The sequence below is a fragment of the Ambystoma mexicanum genome, chromosome 4q (genome assembly GCF_040938575.1).
Source record: "Ambystoma mexicanum isolate Mex_15411 chromosome 4q, UKY_AmexF1_1, whole genome shotgun sequence".
NCBI classification, from domain to species: domain Eukaryota; kingdom Metazoa; phylum Chordata; class Amphibia; order Caudata; family Ambystomatidae; genus Ambystoma; species Ambystoma mexicanum.
This window is the reverse complement of record NC_090928.1, coordinates 514,834,503-514,857,032: the sequence shown is the minus strand read 5'-3', so window position 1 is coordinate 514,857,032 and position 22,530 is coordinate 514,834,503. Positions and strand designations below refer to the sequence as shown.

The 22,530-nt window shown below is 46.5% G+C and overlaps 1 protein-coding gene across 2 annotated transcripts in view; it reads left to right on the top strand.

Annotated features, from left to right (window-relative positions):
* The window catches only part of KIZ (kizuna centrosomal protein), a 2,038,369-nt gene that overhangs the window by 160,311 nt on the left and 1,855,528 nt on the right, over positions 1-22,530 (top strand). The gene's annotated exons all lie outside the window — the stretch shown is intronic.

Genomic DNA, 22,530 nt, shown 5'->3' with positions numbered 1-22,530 from the left:
TGGCAGTATTATTTTCACATCGGAAGTTACTTACTGATTTACCACTGAATATGATCTAGATTGATTGATATTTTATTTCTATCGCGCTCGTACACAAGTGTTATACACAAAGGTCAGCTGGCACTGGCATTGTAAATTGTAATGCAGTTTTACATGTTTCCCTGATATGTGCAACTTGTTTGTTGTTCTGTCTCCCGTCTATAAAAAACGAACTTTTATAGAATGTACTTTTTCACGGCCATGTGCATGCCGACAAAGCACTACAAATGACATGCAATTTTGTTATTATTTAACTTTGACTTAAAAATGCTGTGAAAGCTTTTCCCCCACCCTCTCACAAATTACACTAAGCGCATTTGCTGTCGAACGGGGTAACACAGCATCGCATGGGCGCGTATGATATCGCTTTACCCTGCCGTTTGGCGCGCATTTGTTTCCATAACAGGAGGGATTTGTCCAAATTGTGCAGCATATGTCGTCCTAAAAAAGTAGGTTCTTAAAATGGATGCAATTATGCTCCAAAATGGGAGGATGTGTTTCCTTTTTATTGCTGGTTAAGGCCAGCGCGTATTATAGTTTATTTTTCGTTTCTGTGAATGCATTATCTGCCAGGTTCCTAATCCATCCTTGTACTGCCTGGGATTAAGCCACAAAAGGCGTTCCTGGATTTTGGATAGCGACATAATGAGCTGCATTTCATTTACACGAGGTTGGTGGGTGGTGGACAGAAATTACATTAATTTAAGCATTGGCTTGTCATTGGCTTAAATGTCAGCTCCCGTCTTTTGAATGCATGTGTCGCTAAAGTCGTTGTTTCTGCCTTTGCCGTCCTTGGCCTCAGGACACATGAACAGAAGGTGCTTAGAGCAATGTTTACGAGCGTGCAAGACAATACAATATCGACTGCTATTTGGAACAGTGCCCTGCGGCTTTGCTTTGTTAAATATCCAGTTCACAGAGGTGTTGGTCACCAGCAGGACAACATGGCGTCCGAGTGCTGTACATATTTGAGAGACATCCAGCAAGCCCAGCTTTTGACATTGATTTTACAGACGTGAAGGGGTGGTTAGATTCAGATATTGATTTTACATTAGCGAGATTATAGGTAGCATGCTTTTATGCAATCCGACATTAATTTACACTACAAGAAGAGAGTTTAGACAACAGGCCTTATACAGTCAGGCATTGAATGAAACCACAAGAAGAGAGGTTAGCAGCAGGCTTTATACCGTCAGGCATTGATTTGCACCACAAGATGTGAGGTTTGCAGCAGGCTTTATACCGTCAGGCATTGATTTGCACCACAAGTGGTGAGATTAGAAGGCACGCCTTGTACACGTAGGAATTGATTTATTTACACCACAAGAAGAGAGTTTAGGCATTAGGCCTTGTAGAGGTAGGCATAGATTTACACCACAAGAAGAGAGTTTAGCAGCAGGCCTTATAGATTCAGGTATTCATTTACAACACAAGAAGAGAGGTTAGGCAGCAGGCCTTGTAGAGGCAGGCATTGGTTTACAATACAAGATGAGAGGTTAGGCTGCAGGCCTGCCTTATACATGCAGGCACTGATTTACAACACAAGTGGAGAGGTTCGGAAGCGGGCCTTCCACGGTCAGACATTGATGTATGTACACCACAAGAGGAGAGAGTAGGCGGCAGGCTTTTTCCAGATAGATATGTATATTGTACTGGAGTAGAGGCTCGACAGTATGCCTTTTACAGTTAGGGATTGACTTGCACCACAAGAGGAGAGGTTTGGTTGCATGACCTGTGTAGTCAGACATCGATTTTATATGGGAACATGTAGGGTCAGGCAGCTGGCCATTTACATTGAGAAATTGTGTGGCCAATTAAAGAGCAGAATGCCTCAGGGGCGAGGCGCTGGTCTTGGAAGCAAGACCACGCAGAGCAACAGAGGTTCGAATCCCGGATCCGCGCTTAGAAACCGAACTCCGTTATGGTATTAGGCACGTTATAAAAAAAAAACCCCAGTTAATTAAAATAAGTAAATGCATTCCGTGCCTGCATTGCTCTGAATATAAATCTCCTGCTTCACAGTGACGACTTGCTTGCAGTAGGAGGGCCTCCTTCATGGGCTTGGGATCCACAGCCAGCAGTTCCATGTATATGCGGCACAAACCAACATTCAGACATTATGATGTCATATCCGAACATAGGGGTTCAGGCATTTAAGCCGCATTTGTACATTTTCAGTTTTTTTTTTATTTCAAACCTTTGTTTGATCAACAAACTTTTAAACATTTACATGCACAGTTCTTGAATTAAAAGCATATTTGCAAAGGTAAAAAAAAGGAATCAACAGTATAAATATCACAATTCCATCAATGTAAACAACGTATACAAAGTAGCATTACAGTTAGTAGAAAACTTACATCTTATAAAGCAAGTTGAGGAGGAGGGAATAAACCGAATCACAGTTTACCGAAATATTATAGAAAACCTGTTGTGCTGCATCATACTTAAACAATAAACACAGTACATTTGAACAGTGTGGCTTGACAGGATGAAGACTAAAGAATGCACTATTTCTCCCCAAGTCGCTAGCATAGAAACCAATGCACATTAGCCAAATGTAGATGTTAAACATTCAACCCACTGAAGATTCAGCCTTCAGCCCTATTGGAGATCTTGTTCTCCAATTCCAGATTTATAATTGTAAGAAGCCTGGATAGCAACAAAATAATTTTTACACAATTACCCCACATGCAGGATAGCCAGAACCATTCCTTGCAGGCACCGTGCTGTCCACTCTATCAATTCCAATTGCTTCAGTACAATCTTTTAGTATGCGCAATATACCACTAGGTGTTTGGTGGACTCTGTCTGGCTGACATAATTACAAAATCTACAACTATTGGCAATATTTTGGGACATATGCAGCAACCAGTTCTTAATTCTTTCCAACGTTAAAATTTGATTTAATTTAAACCTTAAATAAATGTCCTGTGCTTTGTTGCATGGAAATTGTACCAGATAAAGCTTATGTGGCAGTCTCCCGGTACCAAATTTTGCAGCTTCTTTATAGGATTTCAAAGACTCAATTGTATTCAAGGTTTTACACCAATCGTGGTCAAAGAGACGGTGCTTTACGTGTGCTAGTCGAAATTCCAAATCCAAAGGAGTAAGAGCCATCTCAGCTAGTAATGACACCATTTTGTCGTAATATTTGGAGATTGATGGCGGATTTAGAGGCAACTATAATTTTCCCCAAATCCTCATATAGTGAATTATTAGGGGGGAATAGCATTTTTGCTAGATTTGACAACAGCCGCCAATTATAACGCGCTGAGAAAGAAGTAAGGCCCAGCTCCTCTCTCAGTACAGCATTAGGAATGGACTTAGCTAAACGCAAAACACCCTTCCATAGACTCCCTTGGAGTTGATCAAGAAAGGTATCAATCTCTACAAGACACATATCCAAAGCATACAGTATTATTGACTCAACTTTTAGTGTGTAGAATTCCATTAGTGTTACTAAGGAAAATGTGCAATATTTTATGTAAACCATACGCATTTGGGTTGCAAGAAATGTTGTCTTTTTGTTCAGTGCTTCCTTCCACATTGTAAGTGAATTGGTGTCAGTTATTAAATACCCTAGATACCTAATAGTGGTAGCTCGTGCAATTGGAATGTTCTCAATGGTCCAATTCCAAGTGCAAGGGTTCCTCTTTAGGTTCCTGAATATAAAAATATGAGACTTTTCCGCATTGAAGTGTAAGTTATGGGCACTACAGTAAGAAGAAAGCAAGGACAATTTGGATTGCAGGCCAGACGGAGTACGATCGAAAATCACAATGTCGTCCGCAAAGGCGAGCCAATGTATCTTCAAATGAGCTAATCTTGCAGGGTAACTAATTTGAGTTGCCCAGATTTCATTGATTCCACAAAGGTATAGGTTGAATAGGGTTGCCGCCTATTGCATCCCTGCTTCACCCCAACCCCAATAGGGATAGCATTGGTAGTTGCTCCCGTATGATTTACCCTTACGAAGTAGGAAGTATTTTCATGTAATTTTGCAATTAGGAATATAAAATGAGATGGAATTCCCATCATAGCCATTTTCTTCCAAAGCAACCCCGCACCACGCAGTCAAAGGCAGCTGTCAGATCAATAGATGCCATATATAAAGGACCAGTGTCAGGAATCTTTGCTTTAGCAAGGAGGTGAGCCATTATTGTTGCATTTAATGCCGTCCCCGTCTGAGCCTGAAACCCAATTTGAAAGTGGGAGAGAATGTTATGCTGTTTCAAGTAGGCATGCAAGTCTCGAAGAAGTAATATTGGAAAGACTTTAGCCACTGCATCTATAAGGGCAATAGGCCAGAAGTTGGATGGGTCAGTTCTTAGACCCTTTTTATGCAGTGGTACAATTATAGAACATAACCAAGAGGGGGGAATATTAAGCGTTAATAAGATGTTGTCAAATTGGCTCTTTAATATCCTGGCCTAAAGCAGTGGGTTTCGCTTGATTACGCATGGCAGAATGCCAGCTTTGGAGTAATTCAAAGCATGAATTGCCTATTCTATGTCCTCGAAATTGTGGTAACGGTAGTTTTGGTATATTCAAGCTCTTCATGCTGACATTATCAAACATGCTAGGCAAACAAAATGTAAGCTTAAAAAATGCCGATCAGGTATCAGCAGATATCATAGAGGCCTGGTCAATGCTAAGGCTATTTGAGTCCGCCCTAAGCAGATCCCACATGGAGCATCTATCGTTACGGCATAAAGTTGCAATCATCTTTTGATTTGTCAAATTATGTGTATAACGTTTATGATTCAAGCACTTATTAGGATGGGTGTTACAAATGGCCTTTTTTCCCTTATTGAACTCCTCTAAAGAGAAGAAAGCCCTCTTAAGTTTTCGTATGGCAGCATTGTTACAACGTTTAGCCACTTGGATTGTCTTACTACCTGGGTTTAATTTGCAATTCCTAGAATCCTTATCCACAATGTGCAGTTTGGCAATCGTTCTTTCTATGACACTTGAATACCAATTAGCTTCCATTTGGGCGGATAAAAAAGGATTAGAATTGCCTTCATCAAGGGGAAGATGAACATCAATCATGGCATTTAGCTTATCACATAGATTAGTGCTCCAACGTATGGAAATGCCTGGCCGATCCCCTTCCAAGAATGTCTGATTTGGGTCATTTTTTAGTCTCCCAAAAGTCGCATCTAAATGCAATTGACTTATCAAGTGATCGCCTAGGCCAGGCTCAAGTATCGGGACTTTACTGCACTTGTCCTGCAGGTTTGCTGAAATAGCATAATGATCAATGCACGAGGATTTGGAGCCCCTCCTCCATGTATGGAGAGGAGCCATTGAGTCAAAGAGAATGAATGAGATTTCCCAGTACGCTAGATGCTCTCTCCATAGTTGGTCTCTGTGTGTAACCGGTGAGGATCTTGCCTCAACTAAAAATGAATCATGCGAGTTAGAGTAAAGGGCATTAAAGTCACCTCCTATCACTATTCGACATGCTGGATACTGGGACATGACTTCATCAAATAAATCATCAAGCTCATCAAGCACAATTGCTATCTTCAATAGTACCGGGTTGTGGTAAAGGGCAATGATAAGGTAAGGATCAGATAATGCCTCATTAAAAAAAAACAACAAAGCCAGTAATGCCGTGGTTTTATAAACTGCTTGTATACTGAGTTTTAGATTGGTATTCACAAATCTAGCCAATCCACCATAAGGCCTCCCACTCGGCACACGCTTGGCCATCACTTGGTGGACAGTGAATCCCGGCAGCAGGAGCTTTTGCTCGCACATAGTTTCTTGACACAATAAAATATTGATTTTTCATGCAGGAGAGTTATTTTTTGCCCATATGTACAAGTTTGTAAACCCACAAGAATTCCAGGACATGATCGTCAAGGGATAAGCCTTTCTACTTGGGGATATTGTCCATGGCGGGATTTAGAGTGATGGCTAGCGATGTCAGCCAAGACCAATCTTTGCTAATATTCAACAAGGCGACAAGCTGTGCAATTACTGCAGTTTTCATCTCTCCCTGAGCATCCAGGCAATTCATCTTTGGGGAGGGAGGATCAGTGGTTGCAAGAGGTGTTTCATTAAAGCAAATAGCATCATCGATAGAGTCAAAGAGGTGGGGAGACAAGCTAATCAATTGCAGTTTTCTTTTGTACTGCCACACCAAATCGGTAATAATAGCCGATTGAACTTTGCACACTATTCGATGATTGTTTATGGCTGGAAGGGTAATCCATTCTATGTCAGCAGTGTTCAAGGTTCTCAGCGCAGGAATTTTATTAAATGCCTGTAAGAGGGCAGAGCGGTTGAGTCGCTTAATACCATTTATGACTGGATTATTCTCCCATCCCATGATGGTCGAAGAGTTCTCTGGAGACTTATCAATTGCTACAGAGCCATCCACTGAAGAAATTAGTGGGCAGGGTGGAACATAGCTCGGCTCATTTAAAGACCTGGCCATTTCCATCATTCCCTCTGTGATGTGAGTGGAAGTGGATTTAAGGGGGACAGTTTTGCTGGCATAGCAGACTGGTTGGACCCCCCAACTTGGAGTTTCTCGCCAATAACTTTCCCCACTTGGGCAAATTTGTTTCTATTGGTTAATAAAAAGAGGATAAGTGAGTTTGAAGGGTAGTGGGTACTTTGCCAGCTAAATTCTTTTGTACAACGAATTACATTCCCGAGGGGTTTGTGACTGCCCCGTGATTAATCGAGAGTGTAGATGGCTGCGTCCCTTTATTGCCATTCGAGAGACATCCAGTGCCCCCCAAGGAAGTCTGTTTATCATCAGAACTGTGATGTTGCAAGGCATTTTTACTCTCCACAGAGCGTTCTTCAAGATTAATGCCCTGTTCCCCATAAAAGATATATATATATATATATATATATATATATATATATATTTTTTTTTGTGCAGCTGCATTAGGCGTCACCAGTGCAGCTTGCCTGTCAGCTTTTCTTTTTAAGGCACGAAAGAAGAGCTGTTTCTCCTTCCGAGAGGCGAAAAACCGTCCTGCGCCAGCTGAATGAGCATGACTTTCACCATCATTTACCTCGGGAGAAACAATGACACTTTGTGCATTCCCATCGAACAGCTTCGTAAGAGCTGAAGGACTATCTGGATGAGAGACTTCACATAAGTCAATTACTTCAGTTTGGGAAGGTTGTTCCCCATACTGCTCATCAGGTTTTGCCTGAAGAAAGAATAATAATTGCTCTATTTTGTCTGTGTTGAAAGTAACCTTTTGGCACAGTTGAGCATGGTTGAAAATTTGCAAGGGGTAATCATCCTGGGCGGCTGCTACTGTTTGAGCAAAAGATTGTGCAAATGAGTATGACGTGGGTAAAGCCTCTTGGCTTAAAGCTGACTGCGCCATAACTACTGGGAAATCAGTTTGGGTTGCAGCTGTAACAAGACCAGATACATCCCCATTCAAGGGAGTCTGACAACCTCCTTCCCCGTCTGTGTCTGCAAAAATGTAACCTTCCAGCTTATTGATTTTAAGAAGTATTTGAGTAAGCAAGGTCTTGCAGTCCCTTAGTTCGTAATGTGTATAATCATGACCTCTGTCTAATAAATTAAGAATCCTTTATAAGACAGAGTATGAAGCTTCAAGGGACTGTATGTGCTCAGAAGGATCAAGCAAATCAACGCCCAAAGGGAGTACAGCTTCCTTTTTAAGATGGGAGGGAAAAGAACCTGCAACAAGGGCTGGAGGAGTTTTATCATTGATAGGGAGTGGTGGCGGGCAGGAACTTAAACGCGGTGAGTCCAACAACTGTTTTTTGCAGGACTCAAATGGACGGGAGATATTAGGATCGCTTGGCAAGCCTCCCTCTTTGCAGTGCAGGTGTACATCAGCCCTCCTGCCAATCGGCAGGGTGACCAGGGTCAAGGTCCCAACTGAAAGTCGTACACGTTTTTCTAGGGATGCCAGTACAATCGGTGCGAGAATTGAAGTATCAGAAGTTGAAGAGCTAATAACATTACTATTAACATCCTCAGCAATGAATGGTTCATCCATTCTCATGCTCAGAAAACTTTTTCGTGCTAGGGACAATTGCACGGTGGGAGCCATGGGCAAGAGGGCAGCCGGAGCAGTCGATGCAGGCAGAGCTTCTTCTCTTTGAGCTTGAGAGTAAGAAAAAGCCACTTCATGGCAAATTAAGTCATTGGATATCGCCGCAGAAAACCTTGCAGGCAAAATTGAGTTGCTGCCTGCAGAAGCCACAGCAGGAATTCCAGTGTTCATGCTCGGAGGTGCACTCTCTTCTTTGTGAGACTTGCCTGGGGTAGCATTTTTAGACACAGGCATGCTTAACAGGCGGCCACTACGCAGGTTGGAAGTCATTTAAGAAGTTTTACAACGCTCACGGTATGAATGGCCTATCTTAAGTGCATAAAACACCACTTAACAAGCTAGTTACAAAAGAGCTATCATACAAATGCATAAAGTATTTACTGCGGTGCTTTACCGCTCCCAAAAAATGATTTTCACATATACCTGAGCATTATGGAATGAACTGCTTAAATTGCAAGTAGCCTACCACTGCGACTCAGCTGCTCAGTATACACAAATAGCAACTTTCCAGAACCCGCCAGAGTAGTTGCCACACTACCCGCACAGCCAAACAGCCGTACACTTCCCGTGCGCACTTCGGGTGCGCGGAGAAGGTGTAGTTGAAGGGTGGGCGGAGCAGGGGCGGGTCTCCAATAAAGAAGCTGTGGCAAAGGAAAGAGAAGAAAGAATTCTACTTTAGAAGCGACACGTAGCAGAAAATCGCTCAATCACTCAAGGCGTCCCAGTGGCAGATGGAGATCAATGTTTCAAAAACGTACTTCAAAAGTTCACGTTTCGCTGCAAATGCAGTTCAGGCCTTCCTCTTGGTCATACAGCGTAACGCAGGAGCGCAGAAACACAGGAGCTGCAGAGTTCACAGCCAAACAGCCGCACACTTCCCGTGCACACTTCGGGTACATTTGCAGTACGAATTTACTCCAGAAATGAGTCCAGTACCTCGTCTACACTTAGACATTACGGCACTGATTTATATTTTTGGCGTACATTACTCAAAGCATACATGACTCCTAAGTATTGTAACATACACTGGAACATGCTGTTCACAAAGAAATCAGATGAAACCTCTGTCAGAAAATCTGTGCAAATTATGCCTGATTAAAAAAAAAAAGCCCACTGCAGCATTCACAAAGCTTTCAAGGACAGCCTTGAATTTGTGTGGCCATGTACCTTTTTCTAGTGCTTAATTTGTGTAAAATAAATAAATAAATAATGCAAAATGGTGTGAGCCCCTTTAACTGAGAGCAAGCCAGGTTAAAATAACCTGTTGTATATAATGTATTACACTCAGTAGGTTCTGCAACCACTTTTTAGCTCACTTCACCCTTCAAAAGGAGAAATATTAATTGGCATATCAGCGTAGGCAGACCAGCTTAAAAATGCTAGGCAATTCTCCTATGAACAAGAGTACCATTGTGAACCACAAACACGTGTTTCGTCCTTGTTGGGTTTCATCAGTGAGATGAAGCTGAACCTCTCCAGGGCACAGTGACCAAAGGGTCCAAGTCTGTATTACTGGCTTAGGGTCACTGTAAAGTAAGTGCCAGAGCTCAAATATTTTCTATGATACCTATGCTGTGTCAGGCCATCAGCTCGCCACCCACTGCTGCCCCCTTCGACTGGTGCGTCCCACAGTATAAACAAATTTGGGGGTGCAGCTGCCACCTCTAGCAGCTCATTCAAGAGGTGTGTGCTCTACCAGTAGCAGATGTGCAATTTACAAGTACAAAGCAACATAACATACTAGGTGTATCTTAACATGAGACTCCACATTTTTAACTCCTTTTTAATCATCATTATAATTTTTGTATGACAAAATAGGTGGCAAGTGGAACATTTTCAAGTTCTATCGACCCAAACTAGAAATAAAATGCTTTCTTCCTTTAGTACAGTGATCGACAAATTCAGGCACAATTACAGATGAACCTGCCTGTCAAACACTGCATTTCTATGGTAACATGCACTCTTCCTCATCAGTGGCCTTTTCCCGGGGCTTGTTCCTGCTGTAGTGCTGCTGGCTGATGACTGTCCTGTTGCTATCCTCTCTGTACTGGGTGCACCGCTGCCCCACTAATGGTATGCTCGACTGTCCAGAGCTGACTGCAGTCTTGAGCAAGTGTGCATTTAATCTCAGTGAGCTGTCGGCCTAGCAGGTCCCTTTGTGTCGGTGGAACATATGTTGGCTGCGTATCGGAAGAGAAAGGGGCAATGCCCAGTATCGCAAGGCCCTGCCTGTGCCTGCCGAGTGGCCCTGCCTGCCGAAGTGCGGCAGATACAGATGTGTATATGCCACGTGCCAGCCATATCACTGACACTAGCACTTATGCATGTGCATGGCCACCTTCCCATTAAACTGGTTAACTGCACCTGGTACTGTGGCTTCCTGATTTCTGCTTGCTCCACATGTCCAAGCCACCCACTGTGTTGCAGTGCTGTCAGTTATTACAGTAGCAGAATTGCCTTTTTTGCTCACTGGAGCCGTGTATGGGCATGGTCAGCATGAGCAGCCAGTCATGTCCCCTTCCAACTTATTGTAAGGCATTAAAATAGAGTACTACCACAGCAGTGCTGACGTGGCTAATAGGCTCATGAATATCATTGAGTAAGCCAGGGATGCAGTGGCATCAGCTGGTGCTGGATCCCAAATCCCGCTATGTCACCACTATCACTACACAAAAAGGCATGTGCAGGCATAAAAACCTGAATTTCGGCATATCGTCAGCCGCGGATTTCTTCCAGAATACGATCAGAGGGGCACTCGCTGGCCTGAAAGGAGCGATAAACATCTGCGACGATATAATGGTGTGCGCCAAATCAGAACAGGAATGCATCCAACACCTAGGTCTCACCCTGCACCGGGACAAGTGTGCGTTCATGCAATGGAAAATCAAATTTTTCGGATTTGTGTTCCAAAGAAGGGGGCATATCATCAGACCCGGCGAATGTGAAGGATATGCGTGAGGTGCCTAGCTAACTGGGGGTGGCCACATATTGGGGCAGGTTCATTCGGAACCTGGCCACCTTGGCAGAACCATTCAGAAGCTAAATGAAGGAGTGTTCGTGGAGATGGACTGCACTGGAACAAAGTTCATTTGATGACATAAAGCCAATGACACAATGGTGTATTTTAACCCCGAACAAAAGTCAGTGATCAGCGTGGACTCCAGCCCATTTGGCCTAGGGGCAGTTCTAATGCGTTCGATGAGAGTGGATCGGATCGACCAGTGGCATTCGCCAGTTGGGCACTTTTGGCAACCCAACAGCGATATTCACAAATTACAAGGGAGGCCCTGGCGGTGCTATGAGGCTGCAAACACTCATCTGTACACCTATGGTAAGCCTGTGAGGGTCATCATTGATTTATACGCCTCTGATATCGATCATGACTGGATCTTCCTCCAAGCCACCGGCGAGGATCGATAAGTGGCTACTTGCCCTGCAGGAATACGACATTGAGTTAACATTCTGCCCGGGGAACACCAACGCAGAAGACTATCTGCCACACCACTCTAGTCAAGGAAAAGGGAGTATGGAAGAGGTGTAAACATAAGAATATCTGCATAACCTAGCGGAATCTGCAACCCCGGGCTCCATGTCCATTGATGACATTAGGAAGGCTTCGGCCGAGGATGAGTTTTTCAAGATACTCCATGCTGCTGAGACCAATGGCGAGTGGTGGAGAGACCTCGAGAAACTGGACAAATGCACAATATAGGCAAGGAAGGCATTGGAGCAGATGTAGAGAATGAGGGGAGAGGTCACGTTCATGGAGGAGGGTTTGGTATTACGGTGCTCAAAGATGGTAATCCTCACCAGCCTCGCGGAAAAGTCATTGGAACTAGGAGTCGCCAAGACCAAGGCACGTCGCTGAAAGAAGGTATGGTTTCCAGGCTTGGAAGAGCGGGTGGAAGACTTAGTCTTCAGCTGTGTGTGGCGCCATGCGGCGTTGCTGCACCGACGGGAGCCACGCATTGAGTCAATGGAGAGGAGTTGTGTGCCATGGGGGACTGTGCACATGGACTTTGTATCGACTTGCCGGAACAATCGCTTTGTGGTCCTTGTCGACCAGTGGTCGAGGTACGCTGAGGTCAAGTTAGTGAGCTCCACGCCTCTGGAGGACATAATACCAGTGTTGAAATATGCTCTGATAATGGGCCCCATTCCAGGACTGCAGTATCACACACCGGAAGATCACGCCGCTGTGGCCAAGGGCAAATGTATAGGCAGAAAGACTGATGTATACACTGAACAAAGTCTTCAGAATAGCCCATGGACAGGGCGAATTTGAGAAGCGAGCCCTGTATCAGTTCCTGTCTGAATATCAGCCAAGCCCTCATTGTTCCACTGGGGTGTCCACCACAGAGGCACTGTTCCAATGATTCCCGCAAGAGGTTTTGCGAGATCACTTGCCACGAGCACCTGAAGTAATTGACGATGATGCTGTGTTAGAGGAAAGAAGAGCCAACGAAAGGGAGAGTGATCGGAAGAGGTTGCGCATGAGTATCTGGAGATTGGTGACCGGGTGCTAGTGAGAACTGGAAATGTGAGAGGGAAATTGTCTTTGCCCCACGAGCCGACCCCTCTCCGAGTGATGGATAATAAAGGGTCGATGGTGACCGCATCGGATGGGAACACAACCGTAACGAGGAACTCCTGCTTCTTCTGAAAAATGGGACCGTCGCCAGAGCAGAGTACAGAAAGACACCGGAGGCCTCAGCCTCCGCTAAGGTGGCCAAGCCTGGACGGAGAGGGTCTAGACAGGGAAGAGACCAGCCCGGAAGGTTCGGCAACCAGCAGTGGGGAGGATGGCCTGACTGATCAAGGAGTAGGCCTGAAATCTGCAGAGGATGAATTTGGCGGGGAGAAGCACTATCCTGTTCGAGAGCGCCTTACGCATCCCAGCTACCTGCGTGATTTCGAACTAGATCTCCCCTGTTGGCTGGCACCCGTTGGTGCAGTTACCAAGATGGTATTGTTGAACCTCTTTGTTTAGTTATACGGTTGTGTTGTGTGATAAAGAGCATGTGTTCCATTTGTTGATGGTTTGAAATATGAAAAAGGAGGAGTGTGGTGTGCCCCTTTTAAGGTCCAGGGCGACGAAGGAGTCACGTGGTGTTAACCCAATAAAGCTGGGTCCCTGCTGGTCATGCGCCAGACAGAGCATGGGACCCGTGACTATCACTTCTTGTGTTTGTGCTCTGAGGCCCCCCCCACAACATCATAATCAAACTAAATATGAGACAATAAGTGCTCATGCTCACATATAAATAACAGGACCCAGCCCCGGCAAATATCCCCACAAATGTAACACTGCCTCTTTCCCTCTCACCCCATCCCCCTTTAACATGTTCCGCAACCCTATGATATTTGGAGGTTAACGTATTGCGTCCCCACTGGGGGTATCCAGACCTCAGTAATGGAGGAAAAGGAGTGCGGAGAAGATCGGGAAAGCGACTAGCAAGGTGCTTTGAGGCCCGTATCATTGTGTTTTGGTGAAGTATAACAGCCTTGTAAAATACCAAGGTGCTATACATGTAGGCTAGTCTATTATCAAATTTGAATGCCTGAGTGTAGCACACACTAAGACGAACCCAAATCGCTAAGTAGTACTTAGTGAATTGGGCCCCATGACTTTACATTGGAACCTTTGGGCTCATGCAGAAGTCCTTGTACATTTGAAACAGTGTGAATTCACATTAAAACATGCCTTTTCACGTAGACGTTGTGCTGATATTGATTTTATCAACTCAGGCTCATCCTTGCAGAAGACCATCCATTTTCCATTTACACCTTATGATTTAAAATCACAATTTACGGTTCAGACAGCAGTCTTTATACAGCCAAACGTTAATTGATGTGTACCTCCAGACACGGTAGGATGACATAAACTAAAGTAATTTGGCATTAAGTTGCGATTTACATTTGTTAAGTAGATTTGTCTATCACAATGCAATGTTATCGACAGACCAATTCTTTTTTTTAGTAGATTTGTGTATCACAATGCAATGTTATCGACGGACCAATTCTTTTTTTTTAAAACAGTTTTTTTTATTGATTTCCTATTCTTAGTACAAAACGAAAAACAATTCAGCACACACCCGCCCGCCCTCTCCCAGCGTCATCCCTACCAGCCAACCAAAACATGGTAATAAATACAACCAAAGAGAGACCAGGCAAATCCAGTCAAGACAGAAATAACAAATTAGCAATAGGACCCCCCAAACCATTTGACTGTAGATCTGCGACATACGGCCCCCAGATGTCCTTACCTTAGGTGTCGAGGCTGGGTTCACATGGCACCATAGTCCGTTTCTAGCTCAGGCAGAGAACGATATACGACTTCCACTGGTCATAAACAGGAGGGCGGACCCCCCGCCCCTCCCCACACCATAGCTACCCTCTTTATGGCCAGCAGTAGCAAAAGACTAAGGGCCTCATTACACGGTAGGTGGTAACCATGGCGCTATTAACGCCATGGTTGCCGCCGGTACCGTACCGAGTCCGCCATGGTGAATGGGCGGAATTACCGCCACATTCCAAGGTGTCTGGGGGCGGTAATTCCCCATTCACCATGGCACTTCCCCATTCCCATTTGAGCCCCCATAGGGATCAATGGGAATGGGGAAGGCGGCAATTACGGTACCGCAAATTGCGGTACCATAATTGCCTCCAAGGTCCCTTTGCAGGCCCGTTCCTTAACGGCTGGTAAAACCAGCCGTTGATGTCGGGTCCTGCAAAGGGACCTCGTAGTAAGGCGGTAAGGTTTTACCGGTACTGGTAGCCTTACCGGTAACGGTAAACCCTTACCGCATTCCGTGTAATAAGGCCCTAAGTATTCTGACATGTTTTGGCAACTCTTGTTTGTGGCCAGGCTCGTCTGGCCTATAGGGCAGTACGGCAATGCCCAAACAAAAAACGCAAAATGCTGGTGCGGGCCTGTTTTTTTGGGTCAAAGTGGGCCACTTTTTTGGCTATGTGGGACAATTTGATAAATTACTTCACCATGTGGCTAGTAGTTTTGACCATTGTCACTGAATAAATATTTTTTTAAATGCATAATTTGTATTACATTTGATCAAAAACCTCCTCCTTGGGTACCACTCAAACGGTCTCACGAAAGGAATGAATTGCCATTTGCAACTGTGGCCCACTTTTTCCTTGGTCCCTGAGACAATTGTATGCACAGTCCGGCAATCCCCTCGACCATTTCAAACACTTGTGTCCAGAAGGAATGTATTTGGGGGCAAGACCAAGCCAGATGTAGGACGTTTGCAGGAGAGACACCACACCTCCGGCATGATTCCGTTGACTCAGGGAAGAATCTATGAATATCCATCAGGGTCACGTAAAACGGGTGCAGAAACTTAAAATTAATTAACTTGAAATTGCCGCTGATCGCCACCTTTCGAGTCTGTGTGCAACAGTATCTCCACACATCATCCAATATGGGCAATCCCAGTGCTTTCTCCCATTTAACTTGAGAATCTCCAGCGGACTGGTCAATTATGGTGGAGTATAGTCTAGCGACCAGCTTGGACCTAGCCCCCTGCTAATCATCTTGTGCAGTAACGGAGCAACAGGTGGCTCCTGCGGGAAGTCAGCGAACCTGCTCTTCAACCCGACTCGCAGCCTGAAATAAATAAAGATGTCCAGTGCAGACGCTTCCCCCTTGGCCTTTAAATTCTTCCAGCTTCAGGAACTGCCCATTCGGAGTCTGGTTTTAAATGAAACCAGTGGGGCAAGAAGGATGCCTGCACTGTAGTTCAGTAGGCTTCCAGGTCAGGAAGGGTGACTCCTCTCCTCTACTAGTAGAAGTCCATTTCTCCCAGCGCTCTCAGGCCTTCCTACCCTGCCATATAAATGTCATTAACAAAGATTTCATAGATTTCAAGAATTTTACAGGGACCAGTATGGGTACATTAAGGAATGTATACAGAAATCTCTGTACTCCTATGTCCCGTCCCCTTTCCTCCATACTTGTGGGATATTATGTCCATCGGGATGGGACCAGAGCACTTTTTAAGTATTCCTTTTATTTTTCCACGGGGCCACCACATGTGACCGCAGCCCACCTTCCTGAGCTTCGCCCCGCACATCGCCCTTCAGTCCTTTTCCCTGTGCAGTCGGCGTCGGACGCACTTGCGTTTTAGGGAATTTTTTCTTTTTGTTCCCTTGTCCTTCATATTCCTGCTCCGGTTCCACAGTCTTCTTTCTTTCGTCTATGCCAGAGCATCTGAATTAATGTCTTCGTGCAAATGTTGTTTTGCGAGGGCAGATTCCCATTCTCTCTGTGGTGAGTGCTTGGGCCCAGAACACTGGCGGGGCTCTTGCTTGTACTGTGACTCCCTCTCCGTCTTCTGGGCACTCCAGCGTCGGCTTGTCAGGTGGGAAGAGGTGTTCCAGCGGATTCCTCTTCCTCTTTTGCAGCAGTTCATCAAAGAAAAAAGGAATCGTCTGGTAAGTTCCTTCCTTTTTAGGGCACCAGGGCCAGGGACTCCTTCCCGTGGTCTTCTGGTCCCGGGAGGGGCCCAACTGGCTCTTGTACCAGGGCTCTCCCTGGGGTGTCCCGAAAGGGATCTAACCTGGACTCCGAAGCTTCCTCCGAGGTTCCCTGTAAGGGGGCTGTCGGGACCGGATCTTCACCTGAGGTTCCCCTTCTGGGGGCTAAAGTTAGGCCCAGCATTTCTGGGGCTGTTTTCCCTGGGGTAGTGCCAGAGGCTTCCAAATCTGGGAGTAAGTGTACCGAGACCAGTAAGTGACTAAGAGCACTGGGGTTACCCACAAAGATCCCCGACTAGGGGCTATAATTAAAACCATCAAGATTTAGGGGCCCCCTCTGAGGGCTCTGGCTACAGGGGTGGGGTGACTCTAAGCCTTCCCACACACATACCTGTGGTCGAACTGATCCTGCTGAGGGGGCAAAGAAGGAAGGCAAACGTCTTAACCCTTCAAGTACCAGCCTTCACTGAGGTTCCCTCACTGAGGACTAATTCTTCAGTAATCTCTAAGGGGTTGCAAATGCGCCCTAGCCCTACAAGCACAGCTCAGCCGCGGTTCCCTGTCACAGGGCTAAAATGGGAAAAAATTCCCATGATGCCCCTGTGGTGACGATGCCTTCACTGACACCTGTGATGCAGTTCACCTCAGGCAGTAACAAAATGGTGGCCCAACCCCCACAGTCTGAGTCTGCCATTTTGACAACCTCTCTCACACCGGTCACCCTCCTTCAGAATCGAAGTTCAGAAACTTCTAGACCTCAGAGCAGTGGAGCCTGTTCCCGTGCACGAGCAAGGGGAGGGCTATTACTCCCGTCTGTTTACAGTGCCCAAACCCAAGCTGGCCTGCGACCTGTCCTCGACCTCTCCAACTTCAATCTCTTTCTACGCCAAGAGAAATTCAAGATGATTACGGCCAGCCAGATAAGGTTCTCTCTATGAAAGCGCAATTGGCGCAGTGTGGTAGATCTTCAGGATGCCTACATGCATATCCTGATCTGGGGCCCTCAAAGGAAATACCTGGGGTTCTCTGTGGGAACGGAACACTTCCAGTATAGAGTGCTACCGTTTGTACTCAGCTCGGCACTGCATGTCTTTACGAAGATGATGGCGGTCATAGCAGCATTCCTCAGACTGCAGGGAGTTCATGTGTATTCGTATTTGGACCATTGGCTTCTGCGAAATCCTTGCCCACAAGCCAATCTTCAGTTGCTCCTCCAGCTCCTGTTCCGTCTGGGGCTGTCAGTGAACTGGCAGAAATAATCTATGACTGTTGCTCAAGACCTGATTTTTTTAGGTTTCCTTTGGGATACTGTCAGTACCAGAGTGTTCCTGATGGAGAGCAGAATTGTGGACCTGTCAACCACGTGCCAGCTTTTCCTAGAGTCCTCCAGTGTTTTTTGGAGCTGCTGGTCTCCGGCTATGGACCCAGACTCCAAGATGATTCCAGTTCCATCCTCCATGATGGCGCATCTTTAATGGTAGTCTTCCGCCAGCAACCTTTCAGTGGGAGCCCTGCCCTCAAGTCACAGTTACCACAGACTCCTCCCTCCTAGGGTGGGGTCATCACTATGTCACCTCGATGTGTACGATTTGTGGACGCACCAGGACAGGCGGTCCCATATCAATTACCTAGAGCTTCTGGCAGTTTTTCTAGCGCTTAAACCTTTTCAGCCCTCTATCAACAGTGTGGTTCGCATTTGTACTGACGATTCCGTAGTAATGTTCTATAATCAACAAACAGGGGGGCACCAGGTACCCTCCTCTGGTGGATCTAGCTATCCAAATTTGGAATTGGGCGAGCCAGCACAATGTGTGGCTTCAGGCGGTGCACATTCCAGGCCACATTAATGTTGTGGCAGACTCTCTCAGCCACCAATCTGCGGTGAGTTACGAGATGAACACTGATGTTCTCATCAAGATCTTCCAGCAATGGGATGCCACCTCAACAAACAGGAACGTGCACTTTATGCTTCCAGGGACAGTCTCAGGGTGTCTTCCTTGGGGCATGCTCTTGAGATTCCTTGGGACGACATGAAAGCTTACGCCTTGCCTCCTTTGCCGCTGATTCATCGGTCTCTCTGGAAACTCAGGAGTGCTTCCAACTGCACTCTCCCCTTCATAGCTCCTTGGTGGGCAGCCAGGTTCTCATTTTCGTAACTGCAGCACCTATCGGTGTGCAACCCGATCAGGTTTCCACAGATTCCTGACCTTCGTCACCAGAGCTATGATATGAAATGGCATTTGTAACGCACATATACACAAGTGTTTCAAGGTGCAACGAGGCAAGGAAGGGGGAACAAAGGCAGGACAGAGACAACGATCTTACTAGGTCAAGTGACATTGAGATCACGCAAGTGCAGTAGGGGGTGCCACGGAAAAGGGGAGTGGGCAGTGCTGTACATGGGATCAGAACAATAACAATAACAAGAAGTGCGGCCGGCAGGTGCATGGGTAAGTGCAGACAGCAGGTGTCCAAAAGTGCAGTTAGGTGGACTGTAGGGTTACAGATACAGACCCAAGTGCACGTGTTGCTGGGAGGCAGTGCTGGTGTGCAACTGGGCGGGTAGGGACCTAGGCCCGAAATCAGAGGATAGCCAGGTGACCAGTGCAATATCAGACAGGAAATCAGCAGGGGAGAGGAAGAGAGAAGGAAGAAGCAAAGAGGACAGTCTTGAGGTGCTTCCGGAACCAGAGATGGCTCTCAAGTGTTAGAGAGATGGGGAGGCTGTTCCAAAGGGAGGCCCCAGCCAAAGATGGAGATCTAACACCAACTCATTGCTTGGAGAAGACACTGACCCAGCGGGAGTTGGATGTGGAGGAGCGAAGAGCTCAAGTAGGAAGGTATTTATGAAGAGAGAGATGGAGGTATTGAAGACCCAGGCCCCGGAAGGCCTTGTGGACAATGCAGAGGGTCTTGAGCTTAATCCTTGCAGCCATTGGGAGCCAATGCAGAGATTTCAGTGCTGGAGAGATACGATTCCTGGGCTTGAGGCCAAGGACAAGTCTCGGAGTCCTGTTCTTGATGAGTTGCAGAGGGCGGAGAGTTGAAGCAGGCAGATTTAGAAAGAGGCTGTTGCAGTAGTTCAGCCTAGAGAGAACCAGAGCTTTAGAGACAGTAAGCTTCTGGGAGAAGGAGAGGAAAGGAAGAATACCTCTGAAGAGGTGCAGTTGGTAGTTGACTTCTTAGAGATGTGAGGAGAAAAGGAGAGTGTGGAGTCAAAGATGACTGAGGTTCTTGGCCTAACATGTGGGAGCAGGAAGAAGGCCAAGGGAGGCCGGCCAGAGTGACAGGAAAGGGGGGTGCAGGTATGCCGATGAGGAGAATCCCCATCTTAATGGCATTAAGGCAGTGATCATTGGCGGCACACCACTCCTGGATAGCAGACAGTCAGATGAGAGAAGAATAGATGGCAGATGGGAGCCTGAAAACGAGTTGGGTGTCATCCGCATAGCACTGAAAGTTGGAGCAGAGTGGGGCAATGCGGTGGGCGAGAGGTGCCATGTATTGGTTGAACAGTCAGGGAGAGAGGTTAGACCCCAGCGGAACACCACAGGTAGAGAGTAAGATAGAGGAAAGGAAGGACCCAAGTTGGACCTGGCACAATCGATCAGAGAGGAACTAGGTCAGCCAGGCCAGGGCCTGATCAGTGATACCCAGATTATCACAGAGATGATTGAGCAGGATGGCATGGTTGACGGTGTCAAAGGCAGAAGAGAGATTTAGTAAGATGAGGACAGAGGGGAGATTAGAATGAAGGTTAGAGAGCAGGTCTTCACAGATGTTCAGGAGAGCAGTTTCCGTGCTTCTGGCTGCTCTGAAGCCAGGCTGATGGTCATAGAGACAACCAACAGATTCAGTGTGAAGATTAAGCTGGAAGATGGCCGACTTTTCCAAGAGTATGCAGAGGAAAGGAGTGATGGAGATCGGGCGATAGTTAGCCGGGCAGGAGGGTCGGCTAAGGATTTCTTGAGAAGGGTGCACAAGAGAGTGCTTCAGGGGAGAGGGGTATGCTCCACTGGCAGAGGAGTGGTTGCAGAAGTCAGCCAGGGCAGGAACGAGGGTGTCAATGTGGTCTTTGATGGTTTTGGAGGACCTGGGAAGAACCTGTTTTGATGAGACTATCATAGATCAGACTTGTCTAGAAACCACGTCTGGGGAGACCAGAGGAAAGGAAGAGAGGTGGCCACAGGGGGGACGGAGGTAAAAGGAGGAGGAAGACGACAAGAGGACGAGAGGGTGGACAGGTTGTCCTGGGTTTTAGAGATGAAATGAGAAACCAGGGCCGTGCAGAGGGCCTGGGAGGGGACAGGAGAGGTAGAGACTGCAGCAGGATTGGCAGATTTTAAAGAGTTCGGCCAAGTTGATAGATGCCGCACAGATGCAGGCTTGGATGTGGGCTCTCTTCCTAATGCGGACAGGGAGCTGGTATTGCCTTTGGCGCAGGTAGCAGGCCAGTTTGTCCGAGGATGCTCAAGAAGCTAGCCGTTTCCTCCCAGCCACACTGACCTTGCATTTAAGGGTTATGAGGTCAGAGTCTTACATGCATGACATACCTATCCGCCATTGCAGCTTATCTGTCTACAGGCCGTTCTTCTTTTTCACTAGCAAACGCAGTCATCAAGAGACATTTTGCAGGCCTTCATCTTTTTCCTCCGGTTAGGCCTCTTCATCCTAAATGGGATCTGAATGTAATCCTCACCGCTTTGTGCCATAAGCCTTTTGAACCTATGGCCACTACTAAGCTCAAGTACCTTTCTTGGAAAGTGGCCTTCTTGATTGCGGTAACATCTGCAAGAAGAACAAGTGAGCTTCAAGCTCTGTCGAACATCTGTTCCTAACATTCCACAAGGATAAAGTTGTGCTTTGCACTCAACCTTATTTCCGTCCCAAAATTGTCTGTGTTCCACTTAAACCAGTCAATATCCGATGCCGAGAGGGTTTTACACAACCTAGATATCAGACGACCTCTGAAGGTTTACCTCTACAGAACAAGCGAACTTAGAAGTTCTTCACAACTCTTTGTTACGTTTGGTGAAACAAAAGGGAAACCTGACTCCCAAGCATCCATCTCTCGTTAGATAGCTTCATGTGTCTCCAAGGCCTACAAAATTCAAGGCCTTCAGCCCCCAAAGGGTATTCTGTTACGCTCACCTGGTATCCACAGGGGCGCCACCCAGCCGGGTTACTCGCTGGTATGCTTCTCAGTTTTGCCCAGATGTGGTCTGCGGAGAAGGTTCTGCCTGAAAACACAGGAGGACTGTGTTCAAGACTGGCCGACTGGGGTAAGTATCCTCCCTCCACCCCCATATGATTTCAGCCCCTCAGGGGCCCTCTCCTCACCTTGTGGTAGAGTTAGGCGTGCTCTCCGTCCTGCCTTCTTTGCAGGGGCGCATTGTCTTTTGTGGGCGTGTGCGGTCCAGTTACTTCACTGACTCCGGCCCATTTGATATCGTTCAGGTAGGTGTTATTGCTGTTCTTTAGTATTGTTGTTATCCTGCATGCCTCTCTTTGTTTAATAATATCTCTTTTTCTCCCTTAGGTATGCGTAGCTTCAGCGCGGCGAACTGGCTTGGTTGAGCCCCGCTGGTAAATGATGGCGCGTTAAGAGCGCTATGATGCGGTAAGTAAGCGCTATGCGCAGCGCTGCGATGGCTTGCCTTTGCTAACCTGTTTTGTCTTCTTTCCTTGCAAGTCGCAGTGTTCTTCAGCGCGTGTGGAATTTCCGGAGTGTTGCCTCTATCTTCCTCTTTCAGGTTGTGCAGTCCGGGAGGCGTGCAGATCCAAGGAAAGCTGTTCTCAGGAGCTGCGAGTAACTAAATATGAAGACTGCAGGTAACCTGCTGCTGCTAATGATGTTCCTTTTGTCTCCATGCAGGTTCTGCTTCTCCGAGGTTCGGGGGTATAGCTGGACACGGTGAGCGTCACA